Source organism: Callithrix jacchus, chromosome 19, assembly GCF_049354715.1.
Source record: "Callithrix jacchus isolate 240 chromosome 19, calJac240_pri, whole genome shotgun sequence".
Lineage (NCBI taxonomy): Eukaryota > Metazoa > Chordata > Mammalia > Primates > Cebidae > Callithrix > Callithrix jacchus.
In genome coordinates this window covers 41,985,982-42,002,688 of record NC_133520.1, presented here as the reverse complement: position 1 = coordinate 42,002,688, position 16,707 = coordinate 41,985,982, and the positions used below count along the sequence as shown (strand labels likewise).

General features: G+C 43.7%; 1 long non-coding RNA gene across 1 annotated transcript; it reads left to right on the top strand.

The window, feature by feature from the left end:
• Positions 1–481: 481 nt before the first annotated feature.
• Positions 482–14,695, top strand: LOC128930226 (uncharacterized). Its single transcript, XR_008477937.2, has 3 exons — positions 482–652; positions 908–1,031; positions 14,312–14,695. It is a non-coding gene; the product is annotated as an uncharacterized LOC128930226 (long non-coding RNA).
• Positions 14,696–16,707: the final 2,012 nt, after the last annotated feature.

Sequence of the window (16,707 nt, the reverse complement as noted above, 5' to 3'; positions counted from 1 at the left end):
TGGCTTCTTATAACTTAGAAACACATTTTTTTTAAGGATGGAGAATGCACTGTGTCCTAAAGAATGTTATTTTTAGACACCCTAAAAATTACTGTGGTAGGCAGAACAATGCTTCACCCCCAAACCAAGTCAGCATCCTAATCTCTGAACCGGTGAATATATTACCTTACACAGCAAAAGAAACTTCGCAGGTGTGACTAAATTAAGGGCCTGGAGATGGGGGATGATCCTGGACTGTGCAGGTGGCCCAGTGTAATCACAAAAGTCCTTAGAAGTGGTGGAGAGAGGCAGAAGAAGAGCCTGGAGGAGGTGCGATTACAAAGCAAGGGTCAGAGTAACGTGATATGAGAAGGACTCCACTCACTGTTGTTGGCTTTGAAAACAGAGAAAGGGATCACGAGCCAAGGAATGCAGGCAACCTCTAGAGAGTGGAGAAGGTTGGGAAATGGAATCTCCACTAAAGCCTCCAGGAAGAGTCAGAGCCTTATGGACACCGCGATTTTATTTATTTTAAATTTTGTATTTTTTGAGACAGGTTCTCATTCTCTCACCTAGGCTGGAGTGCTATAGCATGAACATGGCTCACTGCAGCCTTGACCTCCTGAGCTCAAGTGACCCTACCACCTCACCTCCTGAGTAGCTGGGGCCACAGGTAGGCACCACTATGCCCGTGTAATTTTTTTTATTTTTTTATTTTTGAGGTGGGATCTTACTATGTTACCCAGGCTGTTCTTAAACGCCTGGGTTCCATGATTTTAGCTCAGCGAGACCCGTGCCACACTTTGGTCCTGCAGAACAGTAAGGCAATAAATGTGTGTTGTTTTAACCCACTGAGCTTGTGGTAATTTGTCACAGCAGCAATATGAGACTAATCTACTTGGGATACATGTTACTTTTTGTTTTGGAGGATTCCATTTGGAATTGTGACTCTGACTGCCTCTAGAACGTGTTGCATCTGGAAAATTCACCAAGACTCAAACCAAGACAGAGAAGAACATGAATATGGAATGATGAGGATGTGGCGTCAATGGGTAAGTACAACAAAACTATTTATCATTTCATTATATTTTCTGACAGTCCCTTAGAGGAAGCTGTGATTTTAGTTTCAAAAAATGGTACACCTTAGGTTACGCTGACATGACTGACATTTGGTTTTATTTGGAATTTAAAGAGTATGACAATATGCTTTCATGTTAATGATTTAGCAGACAGTAGTACAAAAATCCGAATTTTAATGCCTCAATTTTGCTTAATATGTTTATCTCACAGCAAACTAAATAGACAACAGCAAAATCAGTATCTTCAATGTTATTCAAGGGCCGTCTTTTAAATCTGTGGGAGAAGTCTTGATCAAACACTTCCTTTTTGTTTCATTCTCTTTCATCAGGGAAGCTAGAGGTGGAAAAGATCTACTAGATCATAAATTAATGATCCTGTGTTAATGCAGATGTCCCTGCTAATTATTTTAATGAAAGCAAAATGCGAAGCTTGACTTTATCAAAATTTCTTGCAGTCTAGCAAAAAGGTTAAAAATTATTTCCCCCATACCCAGCCAAAACTTGTTTGCATTTACACAAGTGGATGCAAGATCCTGACCCTAAATGTTAATCTCAGTGATTCTTTTTAGACGGATTTCTTCTCCAAATGGGGGTCAGGCAGAATTGGGCAACCCCAAAGCAAACAGTGGAAACTCCCATGATGTGGTGTCACTAGGCAGAGTGGCTGCAGCTCTGCTACTTCCTGTTTCCCCAATCCCTCTGCTGGTTATGCTGATTTCCTGCTAGTGGATGCCAGATGTGCCACTGCGCACTACAGGGCTCAGAAAAGATGCATCGCCTGAATGAGGGGGGAGGAATAACTTTACAAAATAGTATACTTAGAAATGGACGCTGGCCAGGCACAGTGTCTCATGCCTGTAATCCCAGCATTTCGCCAGGCTGAGGCAGGCAGATCATGAGGTCAGGAGATCGGCACCAGCCTGGCTAACAAGGTGAAACCCCATCTCTACCAAAAATACAAAAAATTACCCGGGAGTGCTGGCACATGCCTATAGTCCCAGCTACTTGGGAGACCGAGGCAGGAGAATCGCTTGAATCTGGGGGTACGGGTTGCAGTGAGCTAAGATCACACCACTGCACTCCAGCCTGGGCAGTAGAGCAAGATGCCATCAAAAAAAAAAAAAAAAAAAAAGAAGAAGAAGAAGAAGAAGAAGAAGAAAGAAAGAAAAGAGAGAGAGAGAAAGAAAAGAAATGGACACTAATAACAACCAACATAAATGAATATAGAACACAGATGCCTTTGATGACCTATCCCTTCAGAAATAACACCCCATCAATCATTCCTGTGGTATCCTCTTAGTTCCACTGATCGCCACTACTTATTGTAGGCAGGAACTACAAAGCGACCTGAATACGAAGAGGCGAGAATTACAGAGAACGATTTCGGAGGCTGACCACCACAGGATGGATTATTTTCCTCCAAAGACCTGGGTACGGTTTAGCTACAAAGCACTTGAGTCTTCAGGCTACAGACTGCTTCCTTTATAACTAGAACATTTACATAATTGTCTGCCCACATCGTCTTCTTCCAGCGTGGCGGCACCCATGATCATGGCGAAGGGTCTTGAATGGAAAGACTGATGTCAATATGACGGAAAGAATTATCCACCAGGTAACTCAAGCCCATGAATAATCTCTCGTGTGTTCTAGCAGAGAGCCTTTCCTTTTACTTAAGGCGAGCAAGCAAACAGAAACAAAACACACCTTGTGCTTGAGGTTGACCCAAATACTCCAAGACTTGCCATTCGGAAAGTCTCTGAACTTATGTAGATTAAGGAAGAATATCATAGTCCCTTTTACATCCTTGACAAAATTCTTTTAGATAGCTAATGGGTAATTCAAGGCTTGGACACTGATGAAATTATCAAATGTGAAGCAGATATGACACAATCTCAAAATCATCGGCCAAGTCTTAGAGGTGAGCGCATGCCAGCGTCAAAAGCAAGGAGACACGATGGGAGGTTGTGTTTCTTTATGTACCGGAGAAGTAAAACCAGGTGCACTGATGCCAAGCATAGCTTGTGCTTCATAAATTCAGCAAGTATGAACATTTTGTGTCCAAGTAAGGCTTTTATTTGCCAACAAAACTCTTGTAAAGGTTTGGAGATGTCAATGGCCTTTGAGGTTTCCAGGAAAGACTCACAGGATAGGAATTCTCAGATAGCATCGGTGTCGACCAGTGTACCTAACGGACGAAAACTAAGAGGTAAACGTGTTGAAAGACTCCAGTAGCTATCTTCAAGGGAAATGGCTTATTAGCCACTTTTTCCATGACCTTCATCAAATGATAGAAAGAAAGGCTGCTGATTCTGAAGTAGATGACTTTATCAGATATACGGTTTTTAATATTCCTCCTCTGATGTAAACTACACTCTTTCGATCACTTTCCAGGACAAAGTTTTCACAATTCTGTGTGAATTCTTTTCCTTTGGAATGCTATGAGCATCTCTGAGAAGTTTATGAAAACAAAGCTTTGTGTTGAAGTGAAAGTGCAGTTTGGTAAGATTCCAGCCAAAAATACCTACCTTGCCTGATGCATGGAGAGGCTGGACAGTCTTGCTGGTTTGTGATCCGGGCCATGCAGGCACTCTGTGGCTTTTGTAGCTCACGATGTTCCATAGTGAAAGTAGAAACAAAGACACAGAGGACTTACCATTTGTTTGGTTTTTTTTGAGACGGAGTTTCGCTCTTGTTACCCAGGCTGGAATGCAATGGCGCGATCTCGGCTCACCGCAACCTCCACCTCCTGGGTTCAGGCAATTCTCCTACCTCAGCCTCCTGAGTAGCTGGGATTACAGGCACGCGCCACCATGCCCAGCTAATTTTTTGTATTTTTAGTAGATTCGGGGTTTCACCATGTTGACCAGGATGGTCTCGATCTCTTGACCTCGTGATCCACCCGCCTCGGCCTCCCAAAGTGCTGGGATTACAGGCGTGAGCCACTGCGCCTGGCCTACCATTTGTTTCTTTTCCATGACATTTCCCCCAGCTAAACTTGGGCCTGTGTGGAAAGGTGGAGATGTCAGGGTACACTTCCTGTTGTTATTTACAGAAGGTGGAGATGTCAGGGTACACTTCCTGTTGTTATTTACAGGACACTAAGCTCAGTGCCTTAACATGGTAATAATGATTATTTTTGCCTTACTTGTCCATGTATGATGGAATCCCTTGTACCTGTTTGAAGCAAAATATCTTAATAATATGATTGATATTAAACACTATTTTTTCAAAAGAGACAGAGGCTTGCTCTTTCACCTAGGCTGGAGTACGGTGGTGCAATCACAGCTCATTGCAGCCTTGACCTCTTGAGATCAAGCGATCCTCCCACCTCAGCCTCCTGAGTAGCTGGGACCATAGGTACACACCACCTCACCTGGCTAATTTTTTTAAATTTGCTTGTAGAGATGGGGTCTCCCTATGTTGCCCGGCTGCTCTCAAATTCCTGGACTCAAGTGACCCTTTGTCTCCCAAAGTGCTGGGATTATAGGCATGAGCCACCACACTCAGCCATCAAACACTGCTTTTAGTAAAAGCAATTATTAAAGTAACAAAAAGGTGAATCAAAGAAAAATGATGTTCTCCCAAGGTCCACCCATGAATTCCTTAGGAAACTTTGCCCCATTCATTCGTTTGTTTGTCTTTTCCTCACGAGACTGAATTTCTTGTGGGCCTTAATCTCTTTGTCCCTACAAGATTTAGTTGTTTCTAACCATGGAAGGTAGAAATTACTCGCTATGCTTTACCTACCACCTGTCTAAATCTCAGGGCAATTCACTAACAGTGCCGTCCCCATTGTGTGTGCTCATTAAAAATTGGTTGAAGAATGGCCGGGGGCGGTGGCTTATGCCTGTAATCCCAGCACTTTGGGAGGCCTAGGTGGGCAGATCACTTGAGGTCAGGAGTTCAAGACCAGCCTGGCCAATATGGTGAAACCCTGTCTCTACTAAAATTACAAAAATTAGTTGAGCATGGTGGCGCGTGCCTGTAGTGCCTGCTATTCGGGAGGCTGAAGTGTGAGAAGTGCTTGAACCTGGGAGGCAGAGGTTGCAGTGAACCAAGATCATGTCACTGCACTCCAGCCTGGGCAACAGAATAAGACTTGATCACAAAAAATAATAATTGGTTGAAGAGATGAATGAATGCAAGCATGAGAAAAATAACTTGTCCGAGTACTTCCACTACTAGCTGAGAAAGAGGATCCCTTATAAAGACATTCCAACCTATCTGGCAGGTAAACTTATTTTTTTTTTTGAGACAGAGTCTTGCTCTGTTACCCAGGCTGGAGTGCAGTGGTGTGATCTTGGCTCACTGCAACCTCTGCTTCCCAAGTTCAAGTGATTCTTCTGCCTCAGCCTCTGGAGTAGCTGGAATTACGGGTGCATGCCACCATGTCCTGGCTAAGTTTTATATTTTTAATAGAGGTTGGGTTTCACCATGTTGCCCAGGCTGGTCTCAAACTTCTGACTTCATGATCCACCCGCCTCGGCCTCCCAAAGTGCTGGGATTACAGGCATGAGCCACCTCGCCCAGCTGGCAGGTAAACTTTTATGTTGTCGATGAGTACATCAGACTGTCACTATCTCAAGAGTGACGAACTTGGAATTGGAGGACCTGGGCTCAAACTCCCTCTCTGCTACTTTCTCGCTGGGAAGTCAGGTTTATTCATTGTGAAAGCACTTGTTGCTTGTCCGGTTATGCCCAATCTTGGTGATAGGAACATCACTTAACCTCTCTGAGCCTTGAGGAATTTATCTATAATATGGGAACATTGATAGGAATTTTACCTGATTGCTGTGAGGAATAAATATCATTAAACAAAATGACATTTGAAAGTTTCTGAAACCTATGATGTTGTCTCACATATAGTTGATGTTCAATGAAATCTAAATGTATATTCAGCAAAATCAACCAACTTTCTTTTCTCTGACTGCATTCACCAATCTTCCTGTGCCAATTTAATCTCTCAAGAAAAATTTTGACTGGAAACGTACTAATGAAATGATGCAATGTTCTCATTTTATTATTATTTTGAGACGGCATCTTTCTCTGTTGCCCAGGCTGGAGGGCAGTGGCACAATCATACCTCGCTGCAGCCTTGGCCTGTTGGGCTTAAGCAATCATCCTACCTCAGCCTCTGGGGTATCTAGGACTGCAGGGGTACTCACCATGTCCAGCTAATTTTTAAATTTTTTGTAGAGAAGTTCTCACTATGTTGCCTAGGTTGGTCTCGAACTCCTGGCCCCAAGTGATCCTCCCACTTTAAGCCTCCTGGTGTTGGTGTTATAGGCGTGAGCTACCACATCTGGCCAATGTTCTCATTTTAAGTGCAAAGAAGTCTTCATATACTTCTTTGCTTAAAAATCCTTTTTTGCAAAAATTAGCCAGGTATGGTGGTGCTCGCCTGTAATCCCAGCTACTCAGGAGGCTGAGGCAGGAGAATCACTTGAACCCAGGAGGCAGAGGCTGCCGTGAGCCAGGAATGCACCACTACACTCCCACCTGGGTAACAGAGGGAGACTGTGTCTCAAATAATAATAATTTCTAAAGTGTGTGCATGTGTGTGTGTTTGATTATTATGAATCATTTTCTAGAGGGTATCACTCCTACATGGACTAATACAGAATAACCAACTTTCTTGACCTAGAAAACTGAGGACCAGAACCTAGACTTGTGGTGATTACATTAAGGGCAGATGCCTTCTGAGGCTCAGACTCAAACAATCAACTGGTATTTCTCCCTGTCCTACAATCTCCACCCCCAAATGCTGAAAGATACATATTAGAATTTGCCTGTAGTTATCAAGCCTGCAGAGTAGGTAGAGCAAGTTCTCCATGATGGAATCATCCTGCACAACTGCCTTGACCTCACTCATTCATTCAGCAGAAATCCACAAAGCAACAAAATTCACAAAGAAGAACTTGAATATGCTGAGGTTCATATCAGTTTGGAGAGCATGTTAGGTGTCTGCCCAGTTCACATCCTGCATGGAACCCACCAAACAAAAACTGGCCCAAACTGAGACACAGTGTATCTGTGTATGTGTATAGACATGCGTGCATGTAAACCAGCACATCATGCGACTTCTGAAACTTTCCGCAAATGGCATCACAGCACAAATTGACAATGGAATGCACTTGCTGAGAAGTAGGTTTAGAACATGACACATTAAAGGCATCACATAGTGGTCTGATCTGTATCACGGTGCTGCTGAATCTTTTGTTTGGAAAGTATGCATATTTAATTCATTAATGCATTCAATTATTCAACGACTGTTTATTTAGAGCCTGCTATATGCTAAGAATTGTTCTGAATTCCACTGATTCAAATCGTCCTCATCAGTCAAAGCCCAGTGTCAATCTCACTTTCTCCAAAAAGTAATCTGCACCTTGGCATGTGACTCTCTGGACTTCTGTACTAAATTGTGTGCCATCTGTGGGCAATTAAATAAAATTTTGTTGAAGCGAAACATGCATACAAAAACATGTGTGCATAGGTTTACATTATTACAACTGAATACATTCATGTAAACAACACCCAGAAGCCCCTTGGAATCGTTCACTCCCATCCTCCAGATAGTTACCACTCTGACTTCTAACGGCATAGATTAGTGGGAACTATTTTGTACTTTATATAAATGGAATCATATCATTTTTATCTTTAGGCACTTAAATGTTCTGCCTGGATGGTGGTATTTTATAAATTTTGTGTGTGTTTTCAATGATGAGAATGCAAGCTCCTTTATGTAACTTCTTGGTAGAAAAAAGCAGAATCTGGAAGAGTGCCTTCAAAATACATTAAACTCAATGCTCCTAAGCCTGTTCATTTCTGCCAAGCTGGTGGAGATGTAGACTGGAGACCTTACCATGGACCTGTCGGAGGATGGGGATCTAGTTTTCTATTCTAGCCATCCTTTCCAGACACCACTCTGTGCACGTGTGCATAAAAGTATTCTGAGTCAAATCATCACTGCCTAATTTAATCATGAAAATCTACATGATAATAAAAAATAAGGCCTTTCACACCCATCCTAATAGTATTAATGGAGATTCATCAGACTGGAGTTAACTGACAGCTGCCTTTTGGGATTCATCTAAAACGCTCGTCTCAGCCTTGCAGCTTCCTTCTGGTGACTTTATTGACTGATCAGATGAGTGTCACGGGGTCCCACTAGTGATGATGGGACCAGTGGTTTGTTTTCCTCCCTAGTCTAGGAAGCCCTCAGCCGCCATGACATTGTGGAAAGACCCTTACACCCGTTCCCAGTGCTGTTTTTCCTTTTCGTCTGTTTGTCTGACAGATGACCACCATTAACGCTTGCCAGAGCTAGGCAAGTCTTTTGTCAAAAACTCTACAGAGAATATTTTTCAGTATCACTTATTTTCATTTTGAGCCTTTTTAGAAGGCTTTCCAATTCCCGGTATTCTGGTAGGCGCTGACTTCTGCTGTGCACTGATGCCCATAGCAAATGGGTTGTTCTGAGAGATAAGGAACGAGGATCTTGAAATGTAGCTTCTTAATGGAGCCACTCTGGGAAGCACTGACCTAGCAAACGGCTCCGATGTATTCGTCGTGGCTGTTCATCTCTAAATAGCCATAAACAAATCCTGCAAAGTCATGGCAGTGCAGGCCGCTTCAAGGGCGTCGAGGGAGTGGAAGGCAGTGATTGAATAATGTGAGAGCTCGGCTGAGAGATGCTTGTGGTACAGTTCTAGGCTGTGGTGGGCGGAGCTTCAGATCTGTTGAGTTTGAGAGTCGTAGCCAAGATTTCCCACTCACTGCTTCTATTGCTATTTCCATTGCTAGTTGCTGGCATCTCCTGTTCTAGGTCATTAATCCATCCGCTGGCTTCCTAGTGATAAGACATTGAGACTATCCCTTCAAGAGTCACAGGGTCATTTCTAGCCCCCTCCTCCACTTTTTCTACACACTGCTACTCTTTCCTGTTATTCGTAAAGAGGTAGATCATAAACGTGCTGTTAAGCAAAGAGTGCTAATCAACCAAGCAGCACTGCCGGCGAATTGGTTCATATTTCGTTCCTTCCGTTTGGTTCCAGCTGCACTCTTCCTGTTTTACCAACTAGGCAAAACCGAGAGGTGTGAAGCTTCGTGAGCCCAGCGACGGATAAAGAAACACCTTGTCTTCTCATTTGCTTTTGTTGTAAAGGCAACCATCGGGGGGTTGTAGACAGTGCCAAAGAGTGGCCTGGCCATCTTCCTTAGTTACCATAGCAGTGGCTAACAAGGTCTCCACTTGGACACAAGGGTTTTCTACAGTTTAAACCAAGACAATGGGAAAGTATGTTTTCTTGACCCTGTGCAGGAAATCCTGCCCAACACACAAAAGAATGCAGCATTTCCTGGTCCGTGGGCTGCTCAGGTCTGGCTCTCTAGGGTGGGCTTGAGTAAGTCTGGTAAAAGAGGCCTATGCTCTTGCCAAATAAGAAAACCCAGCGACATCATCCATGCCCAGAGGTCCTAACGTTCAGCAAAGCCCGGGCAATGAATTAGTCAGAACATACAAAAAATGATATGTATGATTCAACATAGACTAAAGGAGAGATATACATCTGACCTTGACTTTGCCCATTTTCACTGCTCAGTTTTCTGCATCTTACAAAGATACCTCTCCACCAGGAAACACAGAAGACACTAGCTGGAAAGGGAGGAAAGTGAGATCTGTCTCACGACGTTAGAAACAGACGATTGCTCAGTATCTTTCTCCTGAAAGCCAAGGCTTCCATGTATTTTTTTAAAACTGCAAGCTACAATTGTTTTCCCTGGGCCCTGCTGGAAATCACAGCGTAGGTAAGACACAGCCCATCCTTCCGCTTGCTGGTGGCTCTCTCGGATGGTGTGACATGTCGTAGCAGCAATGGCGCCTCTGAACAAAAATAATGAGGGAAACATCTGTCTCCTGCTACTCTCTTTTCCAGGCAAATGGCACTTAAGATTCTTATTTTAGACTTGTAAGTGCTCCCACAAAAAAGCAGCCTCGGTGTTAACCGCGTCTCCTTCTTTCTTTCAATCTGTTGATCACTTTTCCCTTTACTTGCATTTTAAGACCATTTAAAAACAAAGATGACAACAAGATGCAAGCATAGCTCTGATACTGTGGGATTAAGAAAAAAAGAGGCGAAGAGCACAGTGGAGTGGCGTCGTGTGAGCGCAGACCGTTCTTCCTTCTCGTTAAGAGAAATTGGGAGAGGCAATGTTTTGGAAATGTTTATACCTAATACACTGTAGATGTTTGAAAATTACCGAGTGAACCAGATCATGAATGAAATAGTGTTGAGAGCGGTGCTCTCTTGTAGGCAGGGATCATGGTCCAAATATTGAGGAGGACCTACTCGTGTCTGTTTCTCTCTCTCTTTCTCTCCCTCTCTCCTGCTCTTTCTCTGTCTTCTCACACATCCACACCCTGGCCCATACACAACTACGACTCACTTTCATAAGGAATTCAGATAATGTCCCCGAGATTAAAGAACGACTTGTGAACTGGCATCTCTGAAGCAGCGAGCTGGAAACACAGGCTTCGTGCTTTCCCACTGGGATATTTAGAACATATGCATAAAGTGATGCCATTTTTTGTTTATTTTGGCTTGCCTACAACTAAGACATTTTAGAGCTGGAAGGAACTTCAAAAATGAAGCAGTTCAACCCCTCGGTTTTTCTAATGAGGGAACCGAGGCTCTGCGAAATGCCTCCGTGTGGCCAGGGTGGCAGCAGGGCACTGGAGGCTCACGTCTGGCTCTCCAGTCCTCTGTCCCCAAGGTCTCTCTGCTCTCTCTGGCTTTTCTTCTCCACCTCCTCAGGCATTTCAGATCGACTTCCTCCTCCACGCCGCTCACGACCTCTTCCCAAAGCATTCCGCTGCTGTTATTTGGAAAATAACGAACACAGAAGCGATGTGTTTCTGTGGATATTTTAGTGCTCACAGATTTGCTGCATCTGACTAGGCTGAGCACAGCACTGTGTGCACGCATGGCGCAGAGTGGGGTGAGCACCGCCATCGCAGTCCCTTCAACACGACCTCTTTCCCTCCCCTTCTTTATTATTTGTAAACAAAAATGTTTCTGAAATTTTGTCATAACTTTTAAAAGTTAATTGAGGATAACCGTTTAACAAGATTTAAGATTGCCTAAAACGAAGACAGAAGAGTAAACCTGTATAAGTTCAAATTTATTCTGAAAAAGTTTGTGGTTAATATTACAAGCTGATGTTCTATGCATCCACCCACCTGCCTGCTTATCCATCCATTTATCCAGCCGTCCATCCTCCATCATCCGTTCACCCAGCTGTCCATTCATCCAACAAAAGTTTTAATCAATCAACATCTCATTCAAAAGTATTTTGTGTGCATCCCAAGTGCCGGTTATTGTGTGCACAATAAGTTACATAAACACAATCTCTTTGGGGAGATAGAAAAAAGTATGAGTGGCTCATGCGTGTAATCCCAGCACTTTGGGAGACTAAGGTGGGTAGATCACCCAAGGTCAGGAGTTTGAAACCCGCTGGCCAACATGGTGAAATCCCATCTCTACTAAAAGTACAAAAATTAGCCAGGATTGGTGATGTGTGCCTGTAATCCCAGCTACTCAGTGGGGCTTGAACCCAGGAAGTGGAGGTTGCAGTGAGCTGATATCGTAGCACTATACTCCAGCCTCAGTGACAGAGCAAGACTCTGTCTCAACAAAAAAAGATGGAAAGGTATGGGTAATGATTATGTACTGGTGTGGTTGCTATGTAGCATGCGCACAGATACAATACAATGTGCTGTTGATAGAGATGTGTGCAAGGCTTTTGATTGAACACCATAAAAGCCACAATAATAAGTAATAAATATTTCCTGCCAATTAGGAGTTTTAATTAATAGAAAAGATGAGATATGTACACAAAAAACTCTAATACAAGGTAAAATGTAATGTCATTTCCTCTGAATTACTCTGTAATTTAAGGCATTTTAAAACTTGGGGACAGAAACCCCATGTATAACTATAAGAAAAGATATGAAAGTGATTGTTGTTACTTTGGAATAGAGTGGAAAAAGATCATGAGGGTCAGAGTGTCCCTCATAGGTTAAAGATAATAATTAGCAAAGAATGCTACCACTCTTTATTTAAACAAAGAACGTTGTGTGCCTAAGCAAATATGAACTGTTCACACATACAACTATGAGAGAATCAGTAGCATCTAGACGAGAGTTGGTCTTCATGACTTAAGGGAAAATTGTAAGAAATAGAGATATTTTATTTCATAAACGAAAATGAAGCCTCGGTGTGGTGACTCATGCCTGTAATCCCAGCACTTTGGGAGGCTGAAGCAGGTGGATCTCTTGAGGTCAGGAGTTCAAGACCAGCCTGACTAATGTAGTAGAACTTTATCTCTACTAAATATACAAACAATTTGCCAGGTGTGGTGGTGCACACCCGTAATCCCAGCCACTTGGGAGGCTGAGGCATGAGAATCACTTGAACCTAGGAGGCAGAGGTTGCAGTGAGTTGAGATTGTGTATCACTGCACTTCAGCCTGGGTGACAGAGGAAGACTGCCTCAAGGAAAAAAAAAAAGAGAACAAAAGAAAGGAAAACAAAACAAAGAGGATTTCTAATAAAAAAAAAAAAAGCTTAAAAAACACCTTATTTCACCAAATGAAGAAAAGATAGATATATTCTGATTTCACGCCATAGAGACGGGCGAGATTGCTCCTGACACTGACTCCTGCCATGCTCTTGCAGCCTTCAGGAGGAGGAGGAGGACCGTCACTGAGCCATCTGGTTTGGATACCAGAGACTGGCTTCCTAGGAGGCTTTCTGCTTTCATTTTTTGGTGTTATCAAATGCAGTGTTGAGCCTTCTGTAATTGTTTTACCCTTCATCAAGTCACGAAAAGGAGAGCTATTATCTCCACAATGCTGGGGAAAATTCATACGAGGTGAAGCCTTCAGAACCTGTAGATGTAAAAACGATTCTTTTGTTTGGCTGGGCACCACGCTGTCACTCCAAAGCCCTGCCTTTGATGTCTTCTGGCCATGAGGTGCGTCTAAACACGAGGAAAGGGCTCTCTGTGTGTTTTCTTACGGTGTTTCTTTGAAGAGTGCTTTCCCTCTCTGCTCAGGGCTTTAGTAAGTTGTACCTCCTTTCCTGCTTCCGTGTTACTGACGTCTCTGTTCATTTTTTATGCCTAGTCTGGCCTCTTTAATTCCAAACTCTAATGTTCATTTAATTTTGGTATTTTAAAAAGATTTTTCCAGGTTTTGCCTTTTTCTCATGCTGAGATTGACCTTTCTAATAATGCCTTTATCATGTTTTCTCGAAGGACATTTAGCTACTCTGGTCTTATTTGCCAGTGAAACCAAAGGACTATGAAAAACCTTCCTCTTTCCCTGTCTCCTGTCTTAAAAGGGATCATCAAGAATTTTGAATTAATCACTTACTCATCAGTTAGGAGACTGAATGCTCTCACTACCATTTTCTTCAAGTCTCTTTTCTCAAATGAATTAATAAAGATAAAAGCAACAATTCAATTAGAAAAACAAATTCTTGTGAGTCAAGTCACACTGTAGCTAAAAGTCCTAATAACCACTTTTCACATTCCACATAGTCTAATTTTTACATTTTAGTTGATTGATTTTTAAATGTTTGTTTATTTTTGTTTTTAATTTTGGCCTACAGTCAATTCTCTAAGCGAACACTGTATTCCAAGTTGTATTAAGATAGTGGCTTGACAGGAAGGAAAAATAAAGTTTCAAACTGGGACTTAAAATCGTTTCAAATTATTTCAAGTAATTTAGTCCTATTTAAGGCATTAAAGATCACAGCATCAAAAGTTGTAAAATATCAAGAGAGGTACAATTTAAAAAATATGTACATTGCCATGATGAAGACGCCACTTAGAAAATGAAACCTGATCGGCCAGGCGCGGTGGCTCACGCCTGTAATCCCAGCACTTTGGGAGGCCAAGGAGGGTGGATCACGAGGTCAAGAGATCGAGACCATCCTGGTCAACATGGTGAAACCCCGTCTCTACTAAAAATACAAAAAATTAGCTGGGCACGGTGGCGCATGCCTGTAATCCCAGCTACTCAGGAGACCGAGGCAGGAGAATTGCCTGAACCCAAGAGGCGGGGGTTGCGGTGAGCCGAGATCGCGCGCCATTGCACTCCAGCCTGGGTAACAAGAGCGAAACTCCGTCTCAAAAAAACAAACAAAAAAAAGAAGGTAGATACAATATCTATCTAGTTCTCTCTCCCTGCAGGATGCTCGCCCTTGGAACCCAACAGCCATAAGATGAGGAAGCCCAAGCCACATGGAGATACCACATGTTAGTGATCTGGCCAATAGCCGAGGTCCCAGCTGTTTGAAATGTAGCTGAGATCTGTTTGAAGGAAGTGTGGTAAGTAAGACACATAGACACAGAAATAACTCTAATGAAGGGATACGTTTTTATGCTCACAGATCTCTGGAAAGAGAAGGCATGCCACACTGTGAGATCATACAGGGAAGCGCTAAGGATGGTCAGGAGGCAGAGAGTGAGGGGAAAGTGTGGGCAAGGGCCTTTATTGTAGCATCTCTGGGAAGGAACAGAAAGGCAGGGTGAGCAGGTTTAGGACTGGCTTCAGTAATTTTGGTAGTCTCTAGGATGTAGGGGTAGCCTAGTTGTCTGGTCTCTGAGCAGATAGGTAGTGTCCCAAACTGGAAGAGCCCAATAAAGGAGGTGGTTGAAGTACAGGGATCTGGACTGGTTGGGGTACAGGAATCTGGACTGGTTGGGGTACAGAGCTCTGGCTTGGTTGGGGTACAGGGATTTGGATTGGTTGGGGTACAGGGCTCTGGACTGGTTGGGGTACAGGAATGTGGATTGGTTGGGGTACAGGGATCTGGACTGGTTGGGGTACAGGGATCTGGACTGGTTGGGGTACAGGGATCTGGATTGGTTGGGGTATAGGAATCTGGATTGGTTGGGGTACAGGGATCTGGACTGGTTGGGGTACAGGGATCTGGACTGGTTGGGGTACAGGGATTTGGACTGGTTGGGGTACAGGAATTTGGATTGATTGGGGTATAGGAATTTGGACTGGTTGGGGTACAGGGCTCTGGACTGGTTGGGGTACAGGGCTCTGGACTGTTTGGGGTATAGGGCTCTGGACTCGTTGGGGTACAGGAATTTGGATTGATTGGGGTACAGGAATTTGAATTCATTGGGGTAAAGGGATCTGGACTGGTTGGGGTACAGGGATTTGGATTGGTTGGGGTACAGGGATCTGGATTGGTTGGGTACAGGGATCTGGACTGGTTGGGGTACAGGAATTTGGATTGGTTGGGGTATAGGAATTTGGATTGGTTGGGGTACAGGGATCTGGACTGGTTGGGGTTCAGGGATCTAGACTGTTTGGGGTACAGGGCTCTGGCTTGGTTGGGGTACAGGGATTTGGATTGGTTGGGGTACAGGGCTCTGGACTGGTTGGGGAATGTGGATTGGTTGGGGTACAGGGATCTGGACTGGTTGGGGTACAGGAATCTGGATTGGTTGGGGTATAGGAATCTGGATTGGTTGGGGTACAGGGATCTGGACTGGTTGGGGTATAGGGATCTGGACTGCTTGGGGTACAGGAATTTGGACTGGTTGGGGTATAGGAATTTGGACTGTTTGGGGTACAGGGCTCTGGACTGGTTGGGGTACAGGGATCTGGACTGGTTGGGGTACAGGGATCTGGACTGTTTGGGGTGCAGGGCTCTGGACTGGTTGGGGTATAGGAATTTGGATTGGTTGGGGTACAGGGCTCTGGACTGGTTGGGGTACAGGGATCTGGACTGGTTGGGGTACAGGGCTCTGGCTTGGTTGGGGTACAGGGCTCTGGCTTGGTTGGGGTACAGGGATTTGGATTGGTTGGGGTACAGGGATTTGGATTGGTTGGGGTACAGGGCTCTGGATTTGTTGATTTGCATATGAAAGTCATTGATTATCTCTATGAATCAGCTAGCCCTGAGAGGGGAAGTCCCTCTAGTGCCAGCAAGACCCTTAATATTCAAGTACCAGGATAAAAGATATGCTTCACACGCCAGCTGACCATCAGCCTCAACTGCCCGACACGTGAGTGAGCAAGCCTTTGTAATGACCCCAGCCTCAGTCACTGTCATCTGAGGATGGCCACCTGAGAGATCCGGAGTGAGAACTGTCAACTTGAACTATGTCAGCCTCCCAAACCCAGGACAGACAATCCCAACAACGATGATAGACGGTCACTGTCGGTGCTTTATGCCACCAGTGAGCAGCTTGTTATGCAGCGGTGGGTGACCAGAACACCTTTTTAAGGAATTGACATTGCATCGTTCCCTTTTACATGCTGATACTTTTGCTTTCAACTTTTAGATAAATTGTAGGTATATGGTTTGCATTATATACTCTCACATATAGTCATTTTCCATATGATATCCTTTTAACAGTTTAATTATGGCATTTCTAGAATGTTTTAAGCACACAAATTGTCCTTTAAACCATATCTTCTATTTTGAAGTAAATTATTCTCATAAGTTACTATATACAAATAAGAATGTTCATTTGAGCTAAGACCCATTGAAGATGAGAACGTGGCTGCTTGAAGACACTAACATTATGAGGCAAAAACTGATTGGGCCCCTATATAGAGGGCA